Raw genomic sequence first — 12,513 nt, 5'->3', positions numbered from 1 at the left:
TCTATCTATCTATCTAATGTATGTTACTGCATAGATATATATCTAGCTATATAAATAGATAGTTATATATCAATATAGATATTTCTACAAATATCTAGCTTTACGTATAAATTTAAACTTCTATAGTTATGGTTTTGTAGGGCTGAAAACATACATACAAAATTTGTACTATTATCAGCATTATTCTTATAATTGCCATTGATGTTATTCCAGGGGCAGGTAATAAACTGCATGAGGCTTTGACCAATTTTTACCATTTTAGGTAAAAAGCTGCATTGACTGCACTTCTGCATTTTGTGGGATATGGTAGGACTGCAAGCAAATCCTGAGACAAGATATGTCAAAAACACTCCATACAGCATGCGATTTCATTTTCCAAGATAGAAACATTGGTCACGCTGAACATTGTTGAACGTTTTCGCTGCAATGCATCCTGGGACGCTTGGATCCAGGTTCCATCATTCATGTTGCGCTATTTCAACCAACCTGTGTGGCTCATATTCACTTTGGGTTGACGATTGGCATGGTCATGGTGTAGGCCGAGCCTTTTTTGCCACTTCATCCGCCTCCGATCAAGCATAATGCCTTGCCCATAAGCATTCCCCTCCCTGGAATAACTTAACCTACCCATTCCCCTATCTGGAATAACTGTACCTACCACAAAAGAAGTGATAAGCAGCGATCAATTTGACTGTTGTAGGCTGCCGTCTCCCGCTTAAGGGCGAATTTCAAACGTTGTCCATCACAGAGACAAATGATCTGGCTCCAGCAGCGTCTATAGGAGTATCTGTCTGCTCACTTCTAGCTCCAGTGGAGACTGATGGAAAAATGGCCGCTAACAACCTGTGATCCTTGTTCCGGGTGCGCGTCTCACCATCGAGCCTTAATGACATCATAAAGCTGCTTCAAGTGCAAGACTTGCAGGCTTATATACAGTATATCTATCTATCTATCTATCTATCTATCTATCTATCTATCTATCTATCTATCTATCTATCTAATGTATGTTACTGCATAGATATATATCTAGCTATATAAATAGATAGTTATATATCAATATAGATATTTCTACAAATATCTAGCTTTACGTATAAATTTAAACTTCTATAGTTATGGTTTTGTAGGGCTGAAAACATACATACAAAATTTGTACTATTATCAGCATTATTCTTATAATTGCCATTGATGTTATTCCAGGGGCAGGTAATAAACTGCATGAGGCTTTGACCAATTTTTACCATTTTAGGGAAAAAGCTGCATTGACTGCACTTCTGCATTTTGTGGGATATGGTAGGACTGCAAGCAAATCCTGAGACAAGATATGTCAAAAACACTCCATACAGCATGCGATTTCATTTTCCAAGATAGAAACATTGGTCACGCTGAACATTGTTGAACGTTTTCGCTGCAATGCATCCTGGGACGCTTGGATCCAGGTTCCATCATTCATGTTGCGCTATTTCAACCAACCTGTGTGGCTCATATTCACTTTGGGTTGACGATTGGCATGGTCATGGTGTAGGCCGAGCCTTTTTTGCCACTTCATCCGCCTCCGATCAAGCATAATGCCTTGCCCATAAGCATTCCCCTCCCTGGAATAACTTAACCTACCCATTCCCCTATCTGGAATAACTGTACCTACCACAAAAGAAGTGATAAGCAGCGATCAATTTGACTGTTGTAGGCTGCCGTCTCCCGCTTAAGGGCGAATTTCAAACGTTGTCCATCACAGAGACAAATGATCTGGCTCCAGCAGCGTCTATAGGAGTATCTGTCTGCTCACTTCTAGCTCCAGTGGAGACTGATGGAAAAATGGCCGCTAACAACCTGTGATCCTTGTTCCGGGTGCGCGTGTCACCATCGAGCCTTAATGACATCATAAAGCTGCTTCAAGTGCAAGACTTGCAGGCTTATATACAGTCTATCTATCTATCTATCTATCTATCTATCTATCTATCTATCTATCTATCTAATGTATGTTACTGCATAGATATATATCTAGCTATATAAATAGATAGTTATATATCAATATAGATATTTCTACAAATATCTAGCTTTACGTATAAATTTAAACTTCTATAGTTATGGTTTTGTAGGGCTGAAAACATACATACAAAATTTGTACTATTATCAGCATTATTCTTATAATTGCCATTGATGTTATTCCAGGGGCAGGTAATAAACCGCATGAGGCTTTGACCAATTTTTACCATTTTAGGTAAAAAGCTGCATTGACTGCACTTCTGCATTTTGTGGGATATGGTAGGACTGCAAGCAAATCCTGAGACAAGATATGTCAAAAACACTCCATACAGCATGCAATTTCATTTTCCAAGATAGAAACATTGGTCACGCTGAACATTGTTGAACGTTTTCGCTGCAATGCATCCTGGGACGCTTGGATCCAGGTTCCATCATTCATGTTGCGCTATTTCAACCAACCTGTGTGGCTCATATTCACTTTGGGTTGACGATTGGCATGGTCATGGTGTAGGCCGAGCCTTTTTTGCCACTTCATCCGCCTCCGATCAAGCATAATGCCTTGCCCATAAGCATTCCCCTCCCTGGAATAACTTAACCTACCCATTCCCCTATCTGGAATAACTGTACCTACCACAAAAGAAGTGATAAGCAGCGATCAATTTGACTGTTGTAGGCTGCCGTCTCCCGCTTAAGGGCGAATTTCAAACGTTGTCCATCACAGAGACAAATGATCTGGCTCCAGCAGCGTCTATAGGAGTATCTGTCTGCTCACTTCTAGCTCCAGTGGAGACTGATGGAAAAATGGCCGCTAACAACCTGTGGTCCTTGTTCCGGGTGCGCGTGTCACCATCGAGCCTTAATGACATCATAAAGCTGCTTCAAGTGCAAGACTTGCAGGCTTATATACAGTATATCTATCTATCTATCTATCTATCTATCTATCTATCTATCTATCTATCTAATGTATGTTACTGCATAGATATATATATATAGCTATATAAATAGATAGTTATATATCAATATAGATATTTCTACAAATATCTAGCTTTACTTATAAATTTAAACTTCTATAGGTATGGTTTTGTAGGGCTGAAAACATACATACAAAATTTGTACTATTATCAGCATTATTCTTATAATTGCCATTGATGTTATTCCAGGGGCAGGTAATAAACCGCATGAGGCTTTGACCAATTTTTACCATTTTAGGTAAAAAGCTGCATTGACTGCACTTCTGCATTTTGTGGGATATGGTAGGACTGCAAGCAAATCCTGAGACAAGATATGTCAAAAACACTCCATACATCATGCAATTTCATTTTCCAAGATAGAAACATTGGTCACGCTGAACATTGTTGAACGTTTTCGCTGCAATGCATCCTGGGACGCTTGGATCCAGGTTCCATCATTCATGTTGCGCTATTTCAACCAACCTGTGTGGCTCATATTCACTTTGGGTTGACGATTGGCATGGTCATGGTGTAGGCCGAGCCTTTTTTGCCACTTCATCCGCCTCCGATCAAGCATAATGCCTTGCCCATAAGCATTCCCCTCCCTGGAATAACTTAACCTACCCATTCCCCTATCTGGAATAACTGTACCTACCACAAAAGAAGTGATAAGCAGCGATCAATTTGACTGTTGTAGGCTGCCGTCTCCCGCTTAAGGGCGAATTTCAAACGTTGTCCATCACAGAGACAAATGATCTGGCTCCAGCAGCGTCTATAGGAGTATCTGTCTGCTCACTTCTAGCTCCAGTGGAGACTGATGGAAAAATGGCCGCTAACAACCTGTGATCCTTGTTCCGGGTGCGCGTCTCACCATCGAGCCTTAATGACATCATAAAGCTGCTTCAAGTGCAAGACTTGCAGGCTTATATACAGTATATCTATCTATCTATCTATCTATCTATCTATCTATCTATCTATCTATCTAATGTATGTTACTGCATAGATATATATATATAGCTATATAAATAGATCGTTATATATCAATATAGATATTTCTACAAATATCTAGCTTTACGTATAAATTTAAACTTCTATAGTTATGGTTTTGTAGGGCTGAAAACATACATACAAAATTTGTACTATTATCAGCATTATTCTTATAATTGCCATTGATGTTATTCCAGGGGCAGGTAATAAACCGCATGAGGCTTTGACCAATTTTTACCATTTTAGGTAAAAAGCTGCATTGACTGCACTTCTGCATTTTGTGGGATATGGTAGGACTGCAAGCAAATCCTGAGACAAGATATGTCAAAAACACTCCATACAGCATGCGATTTCATTTTCCAAGATAGAAACATTGGTCACGCTGAACATTGTTGAACGTTTTCGCTGCAATGCATCCTGGGACGCTTGGATCCAGGTTCCATCATTCATGTTGCGCTATTTCAACCAACCTGTGTGGCTCATATTCACTTTGGGTTGACGATTGGCATGGTCATGGTGTAGGCCGAGCCTTTTTTGCCACTTCATCCGCCTCCGATCAAGCATAATGCCTTGCCCATAAGCATTCCCCTCCCTGGAATAACTTAACCTACCCATTCCCCTATCTGGAATAACTGTACCTACCACAAAAGAAGTGATAAGCAGCGATCAATTTGACTGTTGTAGGCTGCCGTCTCCCGCTTAAGGGCGAATTTCAAACGTTGTCCATCACAGAGACAAATGATCTGGCTCCAGCAGCGTCTATAGGAGTATCTGTCTGCTCACTTCTAGCTCCAGTGGAGACTGATGGAAAAATGGCCGCTAACAACCTGTGATCCTTGTTCCGGGTGCGCGTGTCACCATCGAGCCTTAATGACATCATAAAGCTGCTTCAAGTGCAAGACTTGCAGGCTTATATACAGTATATCTATCTGTCTATCTATCTATCTATCTAATGTATGTTACTGCATAGATATATATCTAGCTATATAAATAGATAGTTATATATCAATATAGATATTTCTACAAATATCTAGCTTTACGTATAAATTTAAACTTCTATAGTTATGGTTTTGTAGGGCTGAAAACATACATACAAAATTTGTACTATTATCAGCATTATTCTTATAATTGCCATTGATGTTATTCCAGGGGCAGGTAATAAACTGCATGAGGCTTTGACCAATTTTTACCATTTTAGGTAAAAAGCTGCATTGACTGCACTTCTGCATTTTGTGGGATATGGTAGGACTGCAAGCAAATCCTGAGACAAGATATGTCAAAAACACTCCATACAGCATGCGATTTCATTTTCCAAGATAGAAACATTGGTCACGCTGAACATTGTTGAACGTTTTCGCTGCAATGCATCCTGGGACGCTTGGATCCAGGTTCCATCATTCATGTTGCGCTATTTCAACCAACCTGTGTGGCTCATATTCACTTTGGGTTGACGATTGGCATGGTCATGGTGTAGGCCGAGCCTTTTTTGCCACTTCATCCGCCTCCGATCAAGCATAATGCCTTGCCCATAAGCATTCCCCTCCCTGGAATAACTTAACCTACCCATTCCCCTATCTGGAATAACTGTACCTACCACAAAAGAAGTGATAAGCAGCGATCAATTTGACTGTTGTAGGCTGCCGTCTCCCGCTTAAGGGCGAATTTCAAACGTTGTCCATCACAGAGACAAATGATCTGGCTCCAGCAGCGTCTATAGGAGTATCTGTCTGCTCACTTCTAGCTCCAGTGGAGACTGATGGAAAAATGGCCGCTAACAACCTGTGATCCTTGTTCCGGGTGCGCGTCTCACCATCGAGCCTTAATGACATCATAAAGCTGCTTCAAGTGCAAGACTTGCAGGCTTATATACAGTATATCTATCTATCTATCTATCTATCTATCTATCTATCTATCTATCTATCTATCTAATGTATGTTACTGCATAGATATATATCTAGCTATATAAATAGATAGTTATATATCAATATAGATATTTCTACAAATATCTAGCTTTACGTATAAATTTAAACTTCTATAGTTATGGTTTTGTAGGGCTGAAAACATACATACAAAATTTGTACTATTATCAGCATTATTCTTATAATTGCCATTGATGTTATTCCAGGGGCAGGTAATAAACTGCATGAGGCTTTGACCAATTTTTACCATTTTAGGGAAAAAGCTGCATTGACTGCACTTCTGCATTTTGTGGGATATGGTAGGACTGCAAGCAAATCCTGAGACAAGATATGTCAAAAACACTCCATACAGCATGCGATTTCATTTTCCAAGATAGAAACATTGGTCACGCTGAACATTGTTGAACGTTTTCGCTGCAATGCATCCTGGGACGCTTGGATCCAGGTTCCATCATTCATGTTGCGCTATTTCAACCAACCTGTGTGGCTCATATTCACTTTGGGTTGACGATTGGCATGGTCATGGTGTAGGCCGAGCCTTTTTTGCCACTTCATCCGCCTCCGATCAAGCATAATGCCTTGCCCATAAGCATTCCCCTCCCTGGAATAACTTAACCTACCCATTCCCCTATCTGGAATAACTGTACCTACCACAAAAGAAGTGATAAGCAGCGATCAATTTGACTGTTGTAGGCTGCCGTCTCCCGCTTAAGGGCGAATTTCAAACGTTGTCCATCACAGAGACAAATGATCTGGCTCCAGCAGCGTCTATAGGAGTATCTGTCTGCTCACTTCTAGCTCCAGTGGAGACTGATGGAAAAATGGCCGCTAACAACCTGTGATCCTTGTTCCGGGTGCGCGTGTCACCATCGAGCCTTAATGACATCATAAAGCTGCTTCAAGTGCAAGACTTGCAGGCTTATATACAGTCTATCTATCTATCTATCTATCTATCTATCTATCTATCTATCTATCTATCTATCTATCTAATGTATGTTACTGCATAGATATATATCTAGCTATATAAATAGATAGTTATATATCAATATAGATATTTCTACAAATATCTAGCTTTACGTATAAATTTAAACTTCTATAGTTATGGTTTTGTAGGGCTGAAAACATACATACAAAATTTGTACTATTATCAGCATTATTCTTATAATTGCCATTGATGTTATTCCAGGGGCAGGTAATAAACCGCATGAGGCTTTGACCAATTTTTACCATTTTAGGTAAAAAGCTGCATTGACTGCACTTCTGCATTTTGTGGGATATGGTAGGACTGCAAGCAAATCCTGAGACAAGATATGTCAAAAACACTCCATACAGCATGCAATTTCATTTTCCAAGATAGAAACATTGGTCACGCTGAACATTGTTGAACGTTTTCGCTGCAATGCATCCTGGGACGCTTGGATCCAGGTTCCATCATTCATGTTGCGCTATTTCAACCAACCTGTGTGGCTCATATTCACTTTGGGTTGACGATTGGCATGGTCATGGTGTAGGCCGAGCCTTTTTTGCCACTTCATCCGCCTCCGATCAAGCATAATGCCTTGCCCATAAGCATTCCCCTCCCTGGAATAACTTAACCTACCCATTCCCCTATCTGGAATAACTGTACCTACCACAAAAGAAGTGATAAGCAGCGATCAATTTGACTGTTGTAGGCTGCCGTCTCCCGCTTAAGGGCGAATTTCAAACGTTGTCCATCACAGAGACAAATGATCTGGCTCCAGCAGCGTCTATAGGAGTATCTGTCTGCTCACTTCTAGCTCCAGTGGAGACTGATGGAAAAATGGCCGCTAACAACCTGTGGTCCTTGTTCCGGGTGCGCGTGTCACCATCGAGCCTTAATGACATCATAAAGCTGCTTCAAGTGCAAGACTTGCAGGCTTATATACAGTATATCTATCTATCTATCTATCTATCTATCTATCTATCTATCTATCTATCTATCTAATGTATGTTACTGCATAGATATATATATATAGCTATATAAATAGATAGTTATATATCAATATAGATATTTCTACAAATATCTAGCTTTACTTATAAATTTAAACTTCTATAGGTATGGTTTTGTAGGGCTGAAAACATACATACAAAATTTGTACTATTATCAGCATTATTCTTATAATTGCCATTGATGTTATTCCAGGGGCAGGTAATAAACCGCATGAGGCTTTGACCAATTTTTACCATTTTAGGTAAAAAGCTGCATTGACTGCACTTCTGCATTTTGTGGGATATGGTAGGACTGCAAGCAAATCCTGAGACAAGATATGTCAAAAACACTCCATACAGCATGCAATTTCATTTTCCAAGATAGAAACATTGGTCACGCTGAACATTGTTGAACGTTTTCGCTGCAATGCATCCTGGGACGCTTGGATCCAGGTTCCATCATTCATGTTGCGCTATTTCAACCAACCTGTGTGGCTCATATTCACTTTGGGTTGACGATTGGCATGGTCATGGTGTAGGCCGAGCCTTTTTTGCCACTTCATCCGCCTCCGATCAAGCATAATGCCTTGCCCATAAGCATTCCCCTCCCTGGAATAACTTAACCTACCCATTCCCCTATCTGGAATAACTGTACCTACCACAAAAGAAGTGATAAGCAGCGATCAATTTGACTGTTGTAGGCTGCCGTCTCCCGCTTAAGGGCGAATTTCAAACGTTGTCCATCACAGAGACAAATGATCTGGCTCCAGCAGCGTCTATAGGAGTATCTGTCTGCTCACTTCTAGCTCCAGTGGAGACTGATGGAAAAATGGCCGCTAACAACCTGTGATCCTTGTTCCGGGTGCGCGTGTCACCATCGAGCCTTAATGACATCATAAAGCTGCTTCAAGTGCAAGACTTGCAGGCTTATATACAGTATATCTATCTATCTATCTATCTATCTATCTATCTAATGTATGTTACTGCATAGATATATATATATAGCTATATAAATAGATAGTTATATATCAATATAGATATTTCTACAAATATCTAGCTTTACGTATAAATTTAAACTTCTATAGTTATGGTTTTGTAGGGCTGAAAACATACATACAAAATTTGTACTATTATCAGCATTATTCTTATAATTGCCATTGATGTTATTCCAGGGGCAGGTAATAAACCGCATGAGGCTTTGACCAATTTTTACCATTTTAGGTAAAAAGCTGCATTGACTGCACTTCTGCATTTTGTGGGATATGGTAGGACTGCAAGCAAATCCTGAGACAAGATATGTCAAAAACACTCCATACAGCATGCAATTTCATTTTCCAAGATAGAAACATTGGTCACGCTGAACATTGTTGAACGTTTTCGCTGCAATGCATCCTGGGACGCTTGGATCCAGGTTCCATCATTCATGTTGCGCTATTTCAACCAACCTGTGTGGCTCATATTCACTTTGGGTTGACGATTGGCATGGTCATGGTGTAGGCCGAGCCTTTTTTGCCACTTCATCCGTCTCCGATCAAGCATAATGCCTTGCCCATAAGCATTCCCCTCCCTGGAATAACTTAACCTACCCATTCCCCTATCTGGAATAACTGTACCTACCACAAAAGAAGTGATAAGCAGCGATCAATTTGACTGTTGTAGGCTGCCGTCTCCCGCTTAAGGGCGAATTTCAAACGTTGTCCATCACAGAGACAAATGATCTGGCTCCAGCAGCGTCTATAGGAGTATCTGTCTGCTCACTTCTAGCTCCAGTGGAGACTGATGGAAAAATGGCCGCTAACAACCTGTGGTCCTTGTTCCGGGTGCGCGTGTCACCATCGAGCCTTAATGACATCATAAAGCTGCTTCAAGTGCAAGACTTGCAGGCTTATATACAGTCTATCTATCTATCTATCTATCTATCTATCTATCTATCTATCTATCTATCTATCTAATGTATGTTACTGCATAGATATATATCTAGCTATATAAATAGATAGTTATATATCAATATAGATATTTCTACAAATATCTAGCTTTACGTATAAATTTAAACTTCTATAGTTATGGTTTTGTAGGGCTGAAAACATACATACAAAATTTGTACTATTATCAGCATTATTCTTATAATTGCCATTGATGTTATTCCAGGGGCAGGTAATAAACCGCATGAGGCTTTGACCAATTTTTACCATTTTAGGTAAAAAGCTGCATTGACTGCACTTCTGCATTTTGTGGGATATGGTAGGACTGCAAGCAAATCCTGAGACAAGATATGTCAAAAACACTCCATACAGCATGCGATTTTATTTTCCAAGATAGAAACATTGGTCACGCTGAACATTGTTGAACGTTTTCGCTGCAATGCATCCTGGGACGCTTGGATCCAGGTTCCATCATTCATGTTGCGCTATTTCAACCAACCTGTGTGGCTCATATTCACTTTGGGTTGACGATTGGCATGGTCATGGTGTTGGCCGATCCTTTTTTGCCACTTCATCCGCCTCCGATCAAGCATAATGCCTTGCCCATAAGCATTCCCTTCCCTGGAATAACTTAACCTACCCATTCCCCTATCTGGAATAACTGTACCTACCACAAAAGAAGTGATAAGCAGCGATCAATTTGACTGTTGTAGGCTGCCGTCTCCCGCTTAAGGGCGAATTTCAAACGTTGTCCATCACAGAGACAAATGATTTGGCTCCAGCAGCGTCTATAGGAGTATCTGTCTGCTCACTTCTAGCTCCAGTGGAGACTGATGGAAAAATGGCCGCTAACAACCTGTGATCCTTGTTCCGGGTGCGCGTGTCACCATCGAGCCTTAATGACATCATAAAGCTGCTTCAAGTGCAAGACTTGCAGGCTTATATACAGTATATCTATCTATCTATCTATCTAATGTATGTTACTGCATAGATATATATATATAGCTATATAAATAGATAGTTATATATCAATATAGATATTTCTACAAATATCTAGCTTTACGTATAAATTTAAACTTCTATAGTTATGGTTTTGTAGGGCTGAAAACATACATACAAAATTTGTACTATTATCAGCATTATTCTTATAATTGCCATTGATGTTATTCCAGGGGCAGGTAATAAACCGCATGAGGCTTTGACCAATTTTTACCATTTTAGGTAAAAAGCTGCATTGACTGCACTTCTGCATTTTGTGGGATATGGTAGGACTGCAAGCAAATCCTGAGACAAGATATGTCAAAAACACTCCATACAGCATGCAATTTCATTTTCCAAGATAGAAACATTGGTCACGCTGAACATTGTTGAACGTTTTCGCTGCAATGCATCCTGGGACGCTTGGATCCAGGTTCCATCATTCATGTTGCGCTATTTCAACCAACCTGTGTGGCTCATATTCACTTTGGGTTGACGATTGGCATGGTCATGGTGTAGGCCGAGCCTTTTTTGCCACTTCATCCGCCTCCGATCAAGCATAATGCCTTGCCCATAAGCATTCCCCTCCCTGGAATAACTTAACCTACCCATTCCCCTATCTGGAATAACTGTACCTACCACAAAAGTAGTGATAAGCAGCGATCAATTTGACTGTTGTAGGCTGCCGTCTCCCGCTTAAGGGCGAATTTCAAACGTTGTCCATCACAGAGACAAATGATCTGGCTCCAGCAGCGTCTATAGGAGTATCTGTCTGCTCACTTCTAGCTCCAGTGGAGACTGATGGAAAAATGGCCGCTAACAACCTGTGATCCTTGTTCCGGGTGCGCGTGTCACCATCGAGCCTTAATGACATCATAAAGCTGCTTCAAGTGCAAGACTTGCAGGCTTATATACAGTCTATCTATCTATCTAATGTATGTTACTGCATAGATATATATCTAGCTATATAAATAGATAGTTATATATCAATATAGATATTTCTACAAATATCTAGCTTTACGTATAAATTTAAACTTCTATAGTTATGGTTTTGTAGGGCTGAAAACATACATACAAAATTTGTACTATTATCAGCATTATTCTTATAATTGCCATTGATGTTATTCCAGGGGCAGGTAATAAACCGCATGAGGCTTTGACCAATTTTTACCATTTTAGGTAAAAAGCTGCATTGACTGCACTTCTGCATTTTGTGGGATATGGTAGGACTGCAAGCAAATCCTGAGACAAGATATGTCAAAAACACTCCATACAGCATGCGATTTCATTTTCCAAGATAGAAACATTGGTCACGCTGAACATTGTTGAACGTTTTCGCTGCAATGCATCCTGGGACGCTTGGATCCAGGTTCCATCATTCATGTTGCGCTATTTCAACCAACCTGTGTGGCTCATATTCACTTTGGGTTGACGATTGGCATGGTCATGGTGTAGGCCGATCCTTTTTTGCCACTTCATCCGCCTCCGATCAAGCATAATGCCTTGCCCATAAGCATTCCCCTCCCTGGAATAACTTAACCTACCCATTCCCCTATCTGGAATAACTGTACCTACCACAAAAGAAGTGATAAGCAGCGATCAATTTGACTGTTGTAGGCTGCCGTCTCCCGCTTAAGGGCGAATTTCAAACGTTGTCCATCACAGAGACAAATGATCTGGCTCCAGCAGCGTCTATAGGAGTATCTGTCTGCTCACTTCTAGCTCCAGTGGAGACTGATGGAAAAATGGCCGCTAACAACCTGTGATCCTTGTTCCGGGTGCGCGTGTCACCATCGAGCCTTAATGACATCATAAAGCTGCTTC

This window comes from Eleutherodactylus coqui, chromosome 13 (assembly GCF_035609145.1).
Source record: "Eleutherodactylus coqui strain aEleCoq1 chromosome 13, aEleCoq1.hap1, whole genome shotgun sequence".
Taxonomy (NCBI): Eukaryota; Metazoa; Chordata; class Amphibia; order Anura; family Eleutherodactylidae; genus Eleutherodactylus; species Eleutherodactylus coqui.
The sequence above is the reverse complement of the archived record's forward strand: the minus strand, read 5'-3'. Positions refer to the sequence as shown.